The following is an 18,605-nucleotide window of genomic DNA, read 5'->3' as shown; positions in this document are numbered from 1 at the left end:
AGGATTTAATATTTCACCAACATTTTGGTCACAACACAAAACAATACAATACAATAGCTAAACAGAACCAGACATCCAAAGGCCAACTACAAGAGCCAACAACAACAAAGAATCTCAAGGTTTCCAAAGTGGCAAGCTGTTCCACACCAGAACAACAGCTGCCCTGAATGTTCATCCAAAGCTAGTTTAAATAGGGAAGCTCCAGCCAGCCAGCCAAGGAAGGGGCCAATCACAGGCACGGGATGGCACAGTCGGGTGTGTCTTGCCGAGGCAGACTATCGCAGAGAGGTGATGGCACTGCCAGGTGTTTCATGTAGAGACAGCCAATAGAAGAGGTGTGATAGCTGCTTGTAGGAGTGGTCTTGAAATACATAAGAAGTTGAGGCCTGGGGCCGTAACACCTCCCTCCTTTAAGACATAAACTAAAAATGTTTATGACAAAACCAACAATCGTCAAACACACTTACAGTTCATTGTCTACATTCTGTACAATGTATTCCTGTACAATCAGAGCCCAGCGCATTGTGATAGTACATTTGACGTAGGAATACAAGGGGGTTATGGTCTGTAAACACAACAATGGGAGCAGTGTTAGACCCAAGATACACGTCAAAGTGCTGCAGTGCCAAGAGCAGAGCCAGAGCCTCTTTTTCAATGGTGGAGTAGTTGAGCTCGTGTCGGGCAAACTTACGGGAAAAATAACACACGGGATGATTAGCTCCGTCATTACCTTCCTGCAGCAAGACAGCACCAGCCCCCACAGCACTTACATCAACCTCCATCTGAAATGGCTTAATCAGATCTGGAGCAGAGAGCACAGGAGCACGAACCAACAGTAACTTTATACTTTCATAAGCATGTTTACACTCGGGGGTCCACACAAAATCCACTGTCAGACTAAGCAGGCTGGTTAAGGGGAACACAACAGTGGAAAAGTTCAGACAGAAGTTCCGATAATAACCTGCCATCCCAAGGAAATGACGCAAAGCTTTCCTAGTTGTAGGAACTGGGAAAGCAGAAATGGCAGCAGTTTTTGCTTCTACAGGGTGCACCTGTCCTTGGCCTACCTGTCCACCCAAGTAGGTGACTGTGGCCTTTCCAAATCCACACTCTGCTAGGTTGAGTGTAAGTGACGCATCTGCAAGCCGGGTGAACATTTGCTCCAGAACCATTAAATGTTCTTCCCATGTGGAGTAGACAATAAGGTCATCTAAATATGCACTGCAGTTTGATACTCCAGATAAAACAGAGTTTTCCCCAACAAACCAGCCGTTGGAAAGTGGAAAAAGTGCAAAAACTGATCAGGAATAACAAATGCTGATATATCTGACGCATGGTCAGTAAGTGGTACTTGCCAGTACCCTTTTAGCAGGTCTAACTTACTGACATATTTGGCTTAGCCGACAGTATCTACACAATCCTCTAGACGTGGAAGTGGATAGGAGTCAATGGTTGTTACAGCACTGACTTTCCGAAAGTCAGTTATAAAGCAAGGTGAGCCATCAGGTTTTGTTTCTACAAGACATGGGGAACTCCAGGGACTGGTACTAGGTTTGGAAATTCCATGTGTCACCGTACTCAGTCTCACTTTTAATGAAAGCCCTTTTTACAACGCTGGTTCGATATGGATGCTGTTTAATGGGCCTGGCGGCGCCCACGTCAATGTCATGCTGAGTAGCAGTAGTACGAGTTGGGACATCATTAAACAGCACAGGAAAACGACTTGCCAGTAACACAATGTCATTCTTCTGATCTTCAGACAAATAACAAAGGTTTGTAGGAAGGGTTCTAATCATGTCTGAGTTTTTCAGCCAAGGAGTTTGTCTGGAAACATATTGCAATGTCAAACCGTGACCTAAAACAAAATCAGGACCACCAGTTACAATAATGGCAGAGCTACCAGTAGGGCCGGTCACCAGTTCGGAAACCTCTGCAGTTTGAGGAGAACACACGAGTATGGTATGGTTTTAACATATTGATGTGACAAACACGGGTCTTTCTTCTCCTTTCAGGAGTGCCAATTAGCTAAAGCTGAACCAGGGGCTGGTAAAAGAGCCAAGACTTTATCACCAACCTGGAAATGGCGGGAAACAGCCTTACGATCATAACAGTGTTTCATAGAGCTTTGAGAACCCCCAAGGGACTCTCTTGCAAACTCATGTGAATGGTGCAAATGCTCACGGAACTGAGAAACATAATCCAACACATTCCTATCAGGAGATAGGAATCCAAAACTTTTCGGTGAATCCAAAAGTTTCTCCTTAAGGATCTTAAGTGGACCACGCAGTGCATGTCCAAACACTAGGTCAGCTGGAATAAATCCTAATGAATCTTGTGCAGACTACCGAGCAGCAAACAGAACAAAAGGAATGCCTTCATTCCAATCTTTCTCTACATCAGTGCAGTATTTACACAGCATGGACTTTAACGTCTGATGCCAGTGCTCTAAAGCACCTTGAGATTCCAGGTGGTATGCACTGGAAACTGCATGTTGGATGTTTAGCTCTTTGAAAACTTGTTTGAAGATTTTTGAATGGAAGTTAGTGCCTTGATCGGTTTAAATTATGCGAGGGAAGCCAAACATGGAGAAAAACTTTGTTAAAGCTTTAACGATTACACTTGAAGTGATTTTACGCAATGGAATGGCTTCAGGAAATTGAGTGGCAACACACATGACATGGTAAGGTGATGGTATGACGATTTGTTGAACTACGTTCCAATTAGAATCAGGAATTACCACAGGACACCACCTACGCATTAGCACTCCATTGTCTTCAAAGAAGGCTACAGCCTCTGCACTAGCTCTGTCAGCACTTACCGCTCTTGAAAAACACTTCTTTCGTGTTAGGTCTGCCCTTTGCGCTGCACCCAAATGTGCATGGGAAACAGGAAAAAAAAGACCAGAAGGCAGCTGTGCCTCCTGATCTTTTACGTCAGGGGCCGCAGTGACCTTTGTTGTCTTCCTTTGTTCTGGCCCACCTGCAAGAACTGACAGAAGAAAACTATCAGCCAGATAAACATCATGACTTACACACTCTTACTTCTACCTTCTTGGGTACGAGTGAGAACACACGTAGGGGCTAAGGTAGTTTGAGGGTTAGTCACAGACTCTGGTTGAAAGCTTTGGGGGACATTTAACACCTGTAGGGCAGGAATGACTTTACCACCAGCAATGTCATTACCCAACAAAAGAGAAACCCCTTTTATAGGTAAGGCTGAACAGACAGCCATGGTGAAAACTCCAGAGATCAGTGGGGATTTTAAATGTACCATATGTACAGGTCTAGGTGTATAACCCATCTCAACACCCTGGAGTACTGCACTATAGCCACATGAAGATTTATCAGAAAATGGTAAGGTGCCTGCCAGAATAACTGTTTGAGACCCATCTGTGTCATGCAGAATGCAAACCTGTTGTTGGTCTTCTTTCTCTCCAGTGACTGAAACTGTCCCCTCAAACATAAAAGGGTAAAACACAGATCAGGGATGCAACCAACTTCACTTACCATTCCCAGGCCTGGCTCATTTCTAATTGGCCCAACACCTTTTGGCCCATCGATACGCCTGGCTCATGGCTGTTAACTGCACACATCGTAAACCCTCATGATGGTGCAAAGGTCTGGAAAAACAGGACTGGTCAACAAGTCGATAACACTGATGAACTCCAGCCCCTTCAGGTCCGCGTGGACAGACTGTACGAGAGAGAAGCAAATGGAGGCGACTTTTATTCTGGATTGAACAGGCTGAAAAAAACACTTCTTACTTCTTTAGTCTTGAAAAGCAGACAGGGAAGGAAACTCATGATGAGGTCGGTGTGGAAGGTGTTCTAGTGGAACATTCTTATTCGTTTGTTTGCAAATCAAAGTTTCAGATAAACGTAAATCTTCATTCTATGGTTTGGCATGTGAGCTACAAACTTCAGATGATGACAATGAATTGAATGTGGAAGAAGAGTTACACGTGACGGAGTTAGACCAAGTGCTTTATGACATGGAGAACAGGATCTCCTAGAACTGATGGATCAAGTTTGTCGTAAAAGCTGCCTGGAGGCCTGACATGGAGAGGAGTTTGCCAGGCCAGAGGAGAGACGCAAAAACACAGATGATGAGAGGAGTTTACTTCCAGTCCATGTTTGCAGTTTGTTTGGATGTTTTGTGTGTGAAATCCAACCCAAGCCCATGTCATCAAGCTGGCGAACAAACCCTGCTAAAGCATCGACGACCCATTTCGTGTTGTCCAAACCGGATCAGCAGTGATTTGGTCATTCCAGCACCGTCACTTTCTTTCAGAAATAGAGAATTTTTTGGACGACATGAAATAAATCATATACAAAGTATTTCTAGAATACATTCAGCATGGACGAAACTGTCTTAATAACACTAATCACCAAATCGAGCTACTATCACTAAATAACTGGAGGCCAAGAACTTTACTGTGGAATGATCACAAGCTGTTGTTATGCAAAGTGTCTTCAAACAGTCCTTATTAAAATAATAGTCAAATATTAAAATGCTTTTATTAAAGGACACTTTCCAACCAGGAAGGATTTCCAACCATTTCAGTCGTATCCTGGACATGTTGGACCAAAGAAACTTCATTTAATCTCACAGCCTCATCCTCTTGACTTTTTTTTAAAAGCATTTAAAAATCACTTTTTTACTGCCAACTCAGAAAATCAGGATTCAGTAAGAAGGACATTTATAGTTATTTTGTCCTCAGGACTGACAGACGCTGTCATAATGTAGACCATGCCTCCTAGAGAGGCGGTGAACCAGAACGGTGGGTGTCCAAATACCTTTATAGAGCAGGTGAAATGGCATGTACCATGTGTAGAAACATGTGTGTTTCCTGTGAAGGGGTGTTTCCTGTTCATGTTAATGTGACTGATCTTTATTGAACAATCTATTTTTATATGTGTTGTGGTTCCTGTTCTGACCTGTGCTGCAGTGGGTGTGCCTGTTTCCCTGGCAACCAAGTCCACACCAGGTTCTCATCAGGAAATCAGCAGCAGCAAGATAAAAGGCCAGCTCAGTTCACCAGTCATCGCCTGATTGTTGTTTCATCAAGTGGTAACAGCGCTCGGCCATTGCAGCATTTCTGCATAAGGATTTAAACAGCTTGCCTAACAATTGTAAGTTCTGTCACCAGAGCGTGTTTCTTGCCTTCCTGCCCGTCAACCTGCCTGCCTGCCCGTCAACCTGCCTGCCTGGCCACCTACTGTTCTGCCCAGGAAAACAATAAACCCTTCCGAGTATCCACATCCAATCTGCACTTGGGTCCTTGTTTGTCCTACACCACAACAATATGTATCTATTGAGCCATGTTGGAATGTTTATAGCCTTGGCTAAATTTTACTGGCAGGTTGACGTACGTAGTATAGTTTGTATCTAGGCATTGTATTAATTGTAAAGTGAATGTCAATTAATGTTGGTTTGTCTTGTAGGAGGGGCTTCCAGTATGACGCTGGAGAAGAAGCTTCAGGCGCGAGAGAGCATTTTTGTGATCAGCAGCCATTGAATATTGCTTTTCCAACTGCTAGCTGGTGCATGACTGACTTATGCATTTTATTTTTGTAATTAATTCAATTCAATTCAACTTTATTTGTATAGCTCCACTTCACAACAGTGTTGTCCCAGGACACTTTACATACACATCATTTTGAGCCAATTCATACATATCCTATAACAGAAACCAACTGATTGCATCGAGTCATGACTTGGATCCAATCCTCCATCCTGAGCTGCACGAGGCGACAGTGGGAAGGAAAAAACTCCCCTTTAACAGGAAGAAAACCTCCAGCAGAACCCGGCTCGGGGAGGGCAGCCATCTGCCTCGACTGGTTGGGGTGGAGAGGACAGGAAAGACAGATCAACATGTACAACTGCACTTATTCAGGAAGACCTGCGGAAAAAAGGAGAAATAAGTTAGAGACAACAATATTGGCATATATTTATACATTAATATATTAGAGTAATAGAGCAAGGTACTTCTCAGTGCATCAGGTAACATCCCCATTGCTACATAAGTAATGGATGGCTAGACTACCCATAACTATAAGAGCAATGAGCAGAACCTGGACAGTTGGGTCCCGTACATGCAGACTCCAACTCAGAAGATGCTCATATCCTAACTATAAGAATCATGGAAAAGGAAGGTTTTCAGCTCCATCTTAAAGGTGTGGAGGGAGTCTGCCTCCCGAACCCACGGTGGGAGCTGGTTCCATAAGAGAGGAGCCTGATAGCTAAAGGCCCTTCCTCCCATAGTACTCTTTGAGACTCTGGGAACCACCAGTAAACCTGCAGTCTGAGAGCCAAGTGCTCTTGTAACCCAGGTAGTTACACCCACTTATTTTTTTGCCTTAACGTGTTTTATCTGCTATAATCAGGTTGAGCAAATTCTTGGTCTGACCACAAGGTGTCGTAGAGAGGTATCACTCCTAATTCATTTAAATGTTGACCATAAACTCTCAACTGAGAACCTGTTCCTTAAAATAAGGTGGACATTTACGTTGTTTTTAGCGTACGGAAATGAGGTAGGAGTGGTCATCTTACCTTCACACTATCTTTGCGCTCCTCCCTGTTTGCCGCAGTGTGAGAACACTCTAGCTGGTTTGGATGAGAAGCTAAAATATAAAGCCATAAAGTCTCCCAAGGATACAAAGCGTGGAATTATTGATAACCTGGAGCTGTGATTTGATATATGACCGGGTGAAATACTGATTTTGGAAGATAAATATTCTGGCTGGTTTTTTTGTGGAGTCCTCAGTTGGTCTTCGGCTGTGACTAATCCACCGTCTTCTGCTCTGGTCCATCTGCATCCTTCCCATCTCTGCTCAACTTCTTCTCCCTTCATCAAAGGACCTATCCTCATCACCACATCTATCCCCGCAGCAACAACATCTCTGGAGACTCTTTGTGGGAGAGGGTGGTAGGACAATTGGAGTGCACTCAGTTTTTGTTTCTTTTATTTACTTTTTATGGTTCCCTGAGATCTCAGATGGTTGATTTTTGTTGTGAAAATAATTGCAAATTGTAAAAGTTGGTAACCGAACCCAGGAACAAACTGTGCCTCATAAACCTCCTGTGGTTGTTGTCCTTGACATTGAAGTATTATAATACATTCGCTCTTCTTTGTACCCTAATTCTTGTTTGTGCATCATTTGGGGTGGTTATTAAAGGTTTACTTTAACAGTTAAGTTAATAGGTAAGAAAGGTAAAAACCAGCCAATCTCCTCCTTGAATCTAGAATAGAAGACACCCCCTTGCTCTTCTTAGTAATTATCACTTTATAACGGTGACAGAGGCAAGGGAGGGTTACACTCTATTTGGAATATATGGAACTATAAGATCTTTTATGTCCAATGGAGCTTGGTCATGGAGAGCTTTATATGTGAGGAGAAGAATTTTAAACTTTATCCTGGATTTAACAGGGAGCCAGTGTAGAGAGGCTAAAACTGGTGAAATATGATCTCGCCTGCTAGTCCTCATCAGAACCCTCGCTGCAGCATTTTGGATCAGATGGAGACTTTTCAGGGAACATTTGGGACAACCCATAAATAAGGAATTGAAGTAATCCAGTCCTGAAGTAATAAAGGCATGGACTAATTTTTCTGCATCTTTCTGAGACAAGATGACCCTAATTTTTGCAATATTACACAGGTGGAAGAAGATGGTTCTAGAAACCGGTTTTAAATGCGAGCTAAAAGACAAGTCCTGGTCAATAATGACTCCAAGGTTCTCACAGTGGTACTGGAGGCCAGATTAATGCCATCCAGATTAATTACATAACTGGATCATTTTGTTCTAAGGTTTTCATCCCAAAGATAATGACCTCTGTCTTGTCTGAGTTTAAAAGTAGAAAATTCAGAGTCATCCAGGTCTTGATGTCTGTAAGACACCTTTGTAATCTAAGAAACTGATTGGTTTCATCTGGCTTCATGGAGAGGTAGATCTGAGTGTCATCCGCATAGCAATGAAAATTTATACCATGCTGCCTGATGATATTTCCTAAGGGAAGCATGTATAATGTGAAAAGTATTGGTCCAAGTACAGAACCCTGAGGAACTCCATGACTTACCCTGGTGTGTGAGGAAGACTCATCATTTACATTTACAAACTGAAATCTATCAGATAAATATGACTGGAACCAGTCTGATGTGGTCCCTTTAAACCCAATAACATGTTCCAGCCTCTGTAGCAGAATATTGTGATCAATAGTGTCGAATGCAGCACTGAGATCTAAAAGAAGGAGTACAGACAGAAGTCCTTTATCTGAGGCCATGAGAAGATCATTAGTGACTTTCACCAGTGCTGTCTCTGTGCTATGATGAGCTCTAAATCCTGACTGGAACTCTTCAGATTGTTTCTGCTCAGATAGGAACATAGTTGGGTTGAAACTGTTTTCTGAAGAATTTTAGACAAGAAGGGGAGATTAGATATTGGTCTATAATTAGCTAAACTCCTCAGTTGTTTTTTAAGCAATGGTTTAATTACAGTTAACTTAAAATATTGAGGTACATATCCTATTAATTGAGATGAACTGATCACGTCCAGTACAGATGTATTGATGAAAAAACATATTTCCTTGAATAATCTGGTTGGGATGGGGTCTAAAACACAGGTTGAAGGTTTAGATGACGTTATTATGTTGGTTAACTCAGAGAGCTGTACAGGCAAGAAACGGTCCAAATGACAATCAGCTTCTAAAGACATTTCTAAGGCTGCTGCAGATGAAATAGTATTAGTAGTTGTCGTGGAATTTATCCGATGAGAAGTAAATCTATAAATCAACTGTTTTCTGTTCGATTTATTGGGCATGTACAGATGTTGCGGGCGAAAGGTCTCAAGAGCTCTGCCCCTGCTCAGAGTGCTGCAGTGTTCTTTAAGCATACACAAACAACCTTTGCCTGGCAGCACTAGTCAAAACAACTGCTAGCTTGGAGATAACAACAGTCAAAGCTGAAACAGGCCTTGAACAGAACACTTAGTTTTATGCATGAATCTACCAAAGCAAGCTTACTGAACTACTCTAACTATGCAGAATATATATCTTGTACTACTTAAAAGAAACTTAATAAATGAGTAACATATTAAAACTACACTATACGCATAAATTCCACCACATTCCCCCCTTTTGATCCTTTCAGGATCAACACAAAACAATCACAATTCAAGAACATAACAAAACAACAAAACAAACCCATAGAATAACACTAACTACCCAAAGAGATACAGGAAACTAAAACATCAGAATGGTCACTCCCGGCAGTGTTGAAGAACATTCATCATAAAACATCCTGAAAGGAAAAACACTCACGTGTCAGTGTCAGAATCATAAAAGCCATCACCATCAAAAAAGAAGGAAAAAGGATCAAAGAGAGGGAGATCTGAAGCAGGAAGAGAGTAATAAACAAGCCGAGGAATGCGACATCCTAAGGCAGAGTCAATCAGCCCAACCAACAAGGCCCTGATACACGGGACGACACAGCAAACACAGAACAAAAAGGGCAACAAATACTGCAATGGAACCCCAATAGCGTTGATGTAGGCGGAAGCAGCTGAGTCATCAGGATGAACAGAGTGCCTGGACCGAGTGACCGGATAAGGGGGCAGATGGGAAACCCAGGAAGACAGCTGTAGGCAAGAGAAGGGTGACAGGGGCATATATACCAGCCCACTTCGATGGCAGCACGCCCCTAAGAACCAGACCACCGTACCACCACCAAAGGCCGGCGCAGGCCACAGAAAATTAACAGCATAAACACTGTCACACCAAGCACGGTCCAAAACCCCAACAAAACCAGAACCCGGAGAGGAGCTCATGAAGAAAGTAAAATCTCGCTTCGTCACACCTGAACCAAAGAGGAGGGGACTGCACGCGGGATATACCAGGGAAGGGAACATCCCAGAAAATACATATCTGAAAGGGATAGGGTTAGGGTTTTCAGAAGAGAACAAATCAATCATACAGGTGGAGTCAAACTCAGGTGGAGGGGTAACTACATGCAGCACAAGTCTGGGCCCCAGGAAGACCACACAAGCAACTCCAACAGACACTTCTACCTGCTCAGCCAGCAATATCCAATTATTACTCTGAGCAGACATGCCAGTCATAATCTCAAAGTAATCATCCACTGACTTTTTTTTTTTTTCTTCTTAGTAAGCAATCATCCACTTCCAAGTCACCATTACGCACAACCAACACCTTACCCAGTTCAGACTTGGGACCCGGGAAAAGACCAACAACAGGGAAATCAGCATAGGATCCAGCCAAGCTATGAGGCGACGACACAACATCACTGCAAAGAGAAAAATCTACTAATGGGTCCCGGCGAGGGCCCGGAACATACAAAAATAACCTCACATGATAACAGGAGTTATTAAATGTGTCACCCCGATATCGGCCAGGAGGAGGATACTGCAAAAGGGGCTCAGAGGTAGTGTTAAACGTGATTACCAAAGTAGCCTTAGTAAGGTCTAATTTCAACACACGAGACCACCTGCGAGAATTCTCATTATCCATGTAGGTGGAAGGAGACCAGTCAGTCCCAGTGTAGGAAAAAACGGACCCCCAAGTAGACGCAGAAGCGGAATCAGAAAAACACCACTGGTAACTGGTCCACCAATCACCATGCCATCCAAAGAACAGGAGCACACACATGGCACAGGTATCTTAATGACAGAGTAGACCACACAGGGGCTCCGTAGAGTGCTAGCTGGGGAATAGAAGACGGCGCGTCTACCTGTCAGAACCATCGACTGTATAAAGAGATGGACAGAGTCTCCGTGACGTCACCCGTAGGTTTCTGAAGAGCTGAATTGAAGCTCGGTGGACGGATCCTACCGTCCCCATCTTGGCAGTGTCATGCGCGTCGACTCGCCCGGAAAATACAAATATGGGCAAAGAGGTGGAGCTGAGAGGGGGGCTGTGAGCGTCATGGCAGATGATTGACATCGAGTGAACTCCGAGCTTTCTGTAGCTAAAAGCTAACCGAGCTAACCCCAAGATAATGACAGCTACCCAGCTAACGGAAGAAAGCGGGCTAAAGCCAAGTCACATTGTTTACCGGCTAAAAACCGCGGTTGTTCTACGTTCTTCTTCCTTGAAGCCAGAGATTGGTACCTGTCAATCAAAAGGACACGCCCCTAAATTTGCCGAACTTCGAGATTAAATTACTTTAAAACGGTGAGTAAGAAAAAAATTCACTCCCCCCACAGTTGTCATGAAGGGAAACCTGACCTATAAACCGAAAATGGATTTTTTGAACCAGGCTGTAAACATGTTTATTTCTGCTGTAAACATGTTTATCTCTGCCGTGAAGTTGGCCTTTTTAACATGGGAGTCTATGGGAATTTGCTCTGTTTTGCAGCCCCTAGCGGATGAAGGGGAACTGCAGTTTAATGCACTTCTGCCCTTAGAACCCTTCTGGGCAGAGAAGGAGCTGTAGTGAGTGGCAGAGCGGTTAACAGGGGGTGAAGCAGATTGATTAGAGAAGACAATAGGAAACACAATGATGCTAGCTAAAATAACCAAGCAACACATTGAGCCCTTTAATGATCAGACATGAACCCTAAATGGATACCAGGGTCGATCTCTCTCCATGATGCCGGGTGGGCGGAGCTTGCATTGGAGCTTGGCACGCTACTGTTGCAGGTGGATGCTAATTTCACTCCACACTGAGACTGCTTGAGAACGGCGGCTGGTCTTCAGGTGTGAGAGTAGACTGTCTCACTACCCACGCCACCTCAGGGATTATTCTGCCCTCTGTCGGTTGGTGCGTTATCCTGCTGCGTCAGGTGTAGCAGCAAGCCAGGGAGCCACGGTCGGTGCAAGAATCTTCCCAAGTAGCACAGTCATCTGTTTGGGTCGCCAGAAGAATCTGAAACAGGTGGTCCCAGCATTGACATTTGAAGATCCTCATCAGGACAAAGTCTCCAGGCAGAAGTAAACGGAGCTGCTTAGATGCTGGTTCAGGAAGGTCTGCAGCAACCTGAGAGCAAATTCCTGAAAAGGTTCACATGAGATCAGCACAGTATGTTAAAACATTACCATCACACAGGGTCGTGCCAGGAGGGGGAGCCTCGGAGGGGCTCATGCCCATTCAAGTGGACCTGCAAAAAGAATCTATGGGGGGACCTGTTGGGTCCTCCCCTTTTACGCATGCGCATGGACAACAGCACGAGAGGAAGTGCTTTGGTCCAAGGAAGGCCTGAGAGAGACCAAGGAGGAAATCTCTCCATCTGTGGGCCGTGAGAGAAAAGAGGAAGTGAGAGGCTGCAAGAAGAGGGTGGGTCAGAGACGCAGCCTTCATCTGCAGGAGAGTCACCTGTAGAGACAGGGTCAGAAGAGTTAGTGCACATGTGCATACAGCAACCTGTCCAGGGAGCAAAATGGCAGAAAGAGAAGGGAGTCAATAAGGCGACGGTAACGAACTGGGTCACCATCAGATGTCAGGAAACCACAGTGTTTCCACAGTGCTCCAAAACCCACACCTGGGTCTGGGTTCTGACAGCAGAGCCATCAAGTCAGGGTCAACTCGAGGTCGGTCAGAGAGGTCAGGTCTGGGGGTGCAGAGGATGGCCAGTCCAGCCGCACAGTCATGGAGCGTGTCATCGACAGGAGCGGGAGTAGAGAGGCTGGATGTAGGACTGTGCATCGACTGACAGTCAAATCGGGAATAAAACATCCAATACTGATGTTAAAGATGATTTTATCTACTACAACAAGACTCTCTCTCACACACACACACACACACACACACACACACACACACACACACACACACACACACACACACACACACACACACAGCAACACCTCCTTCTTAGTGGTTGTGGGGAATTGAGAATGTTTTCCAATGTTACACACACTTCTCCACTGGACTTAATGCAAATGTGGGCAATAGAAAAGGTGTGTATCAGAAAAGGCCAAGGCTAACGGTCTAGCATAACTAGCTTAACCTTGGAAAGATCAATATTATCCCAGATGATCGGCCTCATGTTTACAGTATTTTGAAGACTTACAGGGTTCAATTATTCGTTTGTTGAGCGTGTTGACCCAGAGACCGGGCTGTCAACTGGCAGCCATCACAAGAGTTGCTTCCCCTCGTCAAATAAAAGCACTTGATGTGAAATTAATAATGTCAGAGTTCAGATCAGGACTAAAACACCGGGCTGTCAGCAAATAAAAACATGGAGGATTCCAACCTTTCCTAATATCCTTCTTCGATCGGTCATATTGCACCTGAGTGGCGTAGGAAATTACCTTATTTATTGTCATACAGCGGTGCAGTTAATGCAACCTCATGTTGTCTGGGCTGAAAATTTAGAAATGTAGACGAGCCGGGAATACTCAGAGATCATCTGTGTGCTGTCTTTAAAACAGGTTTGCCACCGTAACAGCCTGCCTGGTGCATGTTCTGTCAGAGACACTGAAGATAAATGTTTTGTGATAAGGCACAGCTAGAGATGTAGAACGTGCCAGAAGTTGTTTTGTCTGTATGAACTGATGTTTAGCTTCACAGCAGCAGAGCAGAGAAAATACTGGGACCTTGTTCAGTTGCAAAAGTCTGCAGGACTGCAGAACTTTGTATGCATGTTCATGTGGTATGAAGCTAAGCAGAAATAATGAGAAAATATTTGATCTTTGGCCTAATTGTGTGGCCTGGTCATGTGGATACAAGGCCAGGAATATATGTAGGTGTGTATAATCATTCAGCTCGGACCACTTGGTCTGCTCAGGAATCAGATCCACTACAGTCACCATGCCCCCCCCCGCACCAATCAGCATACAAGCAGAAATTTATGCCAGGAAGTGCCCAACACATGTCTATTAAAACTTCATGGTAGATAAATCAGGTTCATATGTGTAATTAATAAAGACTGACATGTAAAGGATCAGAGAGGGGGGCAAAAGGTTTCAGGAAGCAGATCCAGGTTTTCCACAGAGAACTGAGTGAACACAACAGTCTTTCTGACAGAATCAGGGTGCAGCTTATTCCAGAAAACATCATCTGACTCTGTAGTCGGGGTGGGATTCGTGCTGCCTGCCGGCCACATCCGTTAGTCTTTTACTTCCAGAAAATCCCACAGTCAGTCTGAGGACAAAGAGGATCCATCACCTCCAGAGGTCAAAGGTGAAAATCAAGCCCACATGTCCCCCATAAAATCCATTTCCACACTGTTCACAGTCACAACCAGCAGCGCTCTGCCAGACCCTCTGGTTCTGGGATCCCCGGGCCCCATCAGCAGTGGTCGGGTCCCTGCAGTCACATCTGCATATCAGGTCCTGCTCCAGGACTCAGAGCTGACACAGGAGGGAGGTGGAGTGTTGCAGCATGTTGTAGGGATGGTTTCTGCTCCAATGTCCTGACTGACAGCATGTGTGACAAACAGAACTCTGCAGTGGTCCAGACCAAAACTTTCCCTTCCCCAGTCCACCCCCTGAATCCCCCTCGGGCATGTTAACATGTTGGGGTCCCTGTGGAGACCATGGTGCATGCTGACAAGGGTTAAAGGGGCGGTGAGCTGCCGTGGTCGACGCCGTGCAGCAGATGAGCTTCTGAGGCTGCATCTGGATCATTTAGTCATGTGATTATAGTCTCATAATTATAATGTTCTTCTGTTGCATACTATTGCAAACATATCATGTGGACCATGTTCTGTGCTGTGAAAATCCTGGACTTTGGATCATAACTGTATCTGTGTGAGACTATAGTGGCAGTGGATCCATAAGTCAGTGTTTCCCTGGGAAAGCTGAACATGACCTCGTCTAGAAGATAACGCAGCTTTAACACATAAAGACGATGTTGGTGTGTCGTTCCTGTTTTAAAGCTTGAGATATTTCCTCTTTTTGTCCTATAACACCATGCTTATCTTCAACATCTCTCAGCTGGGTATTTAACAAGCACAGCCCAAAGTCTTTCTCCATTTATTTTCAGTCAACGTCAATTCATTTAGTCATACTAGACATAAACATAAAATAACTGTAATCTTAAAGAAACAAAAGTCACCATTTAATGTCTGAAAGGGATTAAACAGAAGTCCAAGCCCATCCACGCAACGCACACCAACCCAACAGAATGAGCTCCCAACGCAACAAATCACGTCCCTCATCTTTTGGTTTATTCTTTACTTCTTCCAATGTGTTGTTACACTTAAAAATATCCTTAGATGATAGAATTGTGATTCCTCTAGGAAAAGGGTTCCGCATTCGCACAAAGAGTGGCTTTTATGCAGTTACAAAAGCTTTAGGAAGAACAGCACAAACAGTTATTTTACACAGGATTTTTCTGCTTGTTCCTGTCTACACATGCTATGACATCATCCCCTTCAGTGAGCATAAGGCCTTTAATGAACGCCCTCTTCTTCCTCACTTCCCTCTCTCATGTTTTCCTTTCCTTTGCTCTGCCTTCCTCATCCAAGCTTCTCCTTATCTCCTCCACCTGCACTGATCAGTAGTTTGTAAAATACATGTAAACATGTTAGATGTGCTCTGAACTCGTCCTCTACATCTAACAGTTCTTTCTAAAGTTCTTAAAATTTGCTAAACTCTGCAATAATACATATTTGTCTGTCATTTAATCTCTAACCTCCTCTTCAATAAATTGTTAGAGGAAGATAATGTTCTCTCTTTTCTTTCCTGGTCCATCCAGGCACGTTCTGTCACATCTAACAGAGTTTGCTTGAACCAGGCTTTACTGTCATCTTTTGGAGAAATGCCCGTGGTCTGATTTTCAATCTTTAATATATTCATGTTCTTAGACATTGACTTGAGAAAATTTGCTGAATCATTAGTTAGTGTGGACAGCAATGTGTGTTTATAATTTTGATGCTAGGTACATCAGATATGTTGATCCTACAACCACTTTACCATTTGCAGATCTTTCACGGGACTTGCCATCATATAAGCAAACTTACACACAAACTGATTTCTGTGTGAATGGCCACTATGGCCCCGTGATGTCACCCAAGCATACAGTTTTAAAGGAGCGCAACCACCATTATTATGAAAACAGTCAACAATTTTTTATAAACAAACTGTTTCAGTTCGATTAGCAATGAGAATTACTCAGTCTACAATATCATATCAAAAATACTTTCAATCAGATCATAATTTGGAAAAATATACGTCTCACCAGATAAATCCACAGGTGGGTTGAGATCCCATTGTGCTCGACCGAAACCGGTGACTGTGGCCCTCGTCACTCTTCAGGCCTATTCGAGGTTTGAAGATGAATCTGTTTGGATTCAGGTGGCCTGCCCCTCAGTCCAGTCCCAGCAGAAACACATGGGATCCCACTTCTGACACCAGATTGTCGTGGAATTTATCCGATGAGAAATAAATCTATAAATCAACTGCTTTCTGTTCTTTAAGCATACACAAACAACCTTTGCCTGGCAGCACTAGTCAAAACAACTGCTAGCTTGGAGATAACAACAGTCAAAGCTGAAACAGGCCTTGAACAGAACACTTAGTTTTATGCATGAATCTACCAAAGCAAGCTTACTGAACTACTCTAACTATGCAGAATATATATCTTGTACTACTTAAAAGAAACTTAATAAATGAGCAACATATTAAAACTACACTATACGCATAGATTCCACCACAGTAGTGTTAAGGTTATTACTGATTTCCTTCCTGATAGAAACTATTTTGTTGACAAAGAAACTCATAAAGTCGTCACAGCTGAGGGTGAAAGGAATAGATGGCTTAACGGCACTATGGCTCTTAGTCAGTCTGGTTCCAGTGCTGAAGAGAAACCTGGGGTTGTTCTTCTTCTCCTCTATCAATGATGAATAATAAGCTGTTCTAGCCACATGCAAGGCTTTTTCATACACTATTAAACTTTCTTTCCAGACTATGCGACACTCTTCTAAGCCAGATGAACGCCATTTTCTTTCCAAACGTCTTGATGTCTGTTTTAAAGCTTGAAGCTGGGAATTAAACCACCGGGCCCGCTTCTTCTGACTGGTTCTCTTCTTCTTTAGAGGAGCAACATTATCTAGTGTTATACGCATTAAAGCTGTCATTCTAGCAACACATTCATCGACCTGTGTTGGAGTACAGCTCGGATGGGTGTTTCCAGTCAGGTTAACACATGGTGTTGGAGGAAATACTGCTGAAATAGACTTCTTAAATTTGTTAACAACACTATCTGACAAACATCAACTGTAATGAATTTTCTTCTCAGCCCTTGTGTAGTCAAGTAAAGTAAACTCAAAAGTTCTTAAAAATGATCAGACAGAACAGGGTTATGAGGAAAAACTGTTAGTTGATCACTTTTGATGCCACATGTCAGAAGAAGATCCAGAGTGTGACGATGACGATGAGTCGGTCTGTGGACATTTTGGGAAAATCCAATTGAACTTAATATAGAGTTAAAGGCAATGGTTAAACTGTCATGTTCATCATCAACATGAATGTTAAAGTCCCCCAGAACAATAACTTTATCAGTATTCAGCACTAAGTCTGATAAGAGGTCTGAGAAGTCAGTTAGGAACTGTGAGGAAGATCCAGGTGGACGGTAGACTACTACTAGGAGAAGTGGCTTCTCTCATTTCCATCTTGGGTGGGATAGACTAAGAGTCAGGTGTTCAAAGCTATTGTAACTATTTTAATGTTTAGGACTAATCAATAGTTCTGATTTAAAGATAGCTGCCAGAACTCATCCTCGACATGTAGTTCTGGGAACATGAACATTTAGACAATCTGGTGGAGTCGATTCATTAATACTAACATGATCCTCCTGCTGCAGCAGGTTTCCGTAAGACAGAACAGATCAATATGATGATCAGTAATCAGGTCATTGATTAACAGAGACTTAGACACAAGAGATCTAATGTTCAATAAACCGCATTTAATGGTTTTATTATTTTGTCTGATTGGATTCTGTTGTGAGAGAGGGGCTAGTTGGATCCAAAGAGCGGACACTGTCAGAGTACAGAGAGAGGTTTATTTGTTCTCAACAGATCCCTGTGAATTCTTCCAGCGGAACTTCAGAGACTGGCAGACTGGCGAGCAGCAGGAGGCTGGCAGGCAAGCAGGGGAACAAGCGAACGAGCAGGCAGGCAGGCAAAACTGGCAGGCAGCGTCTATGAACTGGCAGGCTTTCTCTGGCAGGAGGAAGACAGGACAGGTTACAAACCGAAGGTATGTACAAGCAACGTAAGCTGAGGCCGAGAGCTGTTTACCGCAGGGCAATCAACAATCTGGCGCTGGATAGCAGGCAGAGCTGGTCTTAAATAGGTTGTTTGATGATTGCTGGAATGTGGATCAGGTGTGCCTCCAGTTCCCAGCTGACCACGCCCACCAGGGAACAGGAATCACCACAGATTCATTGTTTTGATATTAATGAAGTTTTCATGATTTACCCCCCCCGTGCTGTTTTATTCTTTCTGGTTTGTGGGGGAGCAGATATGATCATTATGGGTTTTGGGGAGGGGGGGGGGGCAGATACCATCATTATGGGTTTTGGGGAGGGGGGGGGCAGATACAATCATTATGGGTTTTGGGGAGGGGGGGGCAGATACAATCATATGGGTTGTGGGGGGGGCAGGTGCAATCATTCTGGGTTTTGGGGAGGGGGGGCAGATACAATCATT

The sequence above is a fragment of the Telmatherina bonti genome, assembly GCF_933228915.1.
Source record: "Telmatherina bonti genome assembly, chromosome: 5".
Classification (NCBI taxonomy): domain Eukaryota; kingdom Metazoa; phylum Chordata; class Actinopteri; order Atheriniformes; family Telmatherinidae; genus Telmatherina; species Telmatherina bonti.
Note: the sequence above shows the minus strand (reverse complement) of the source record.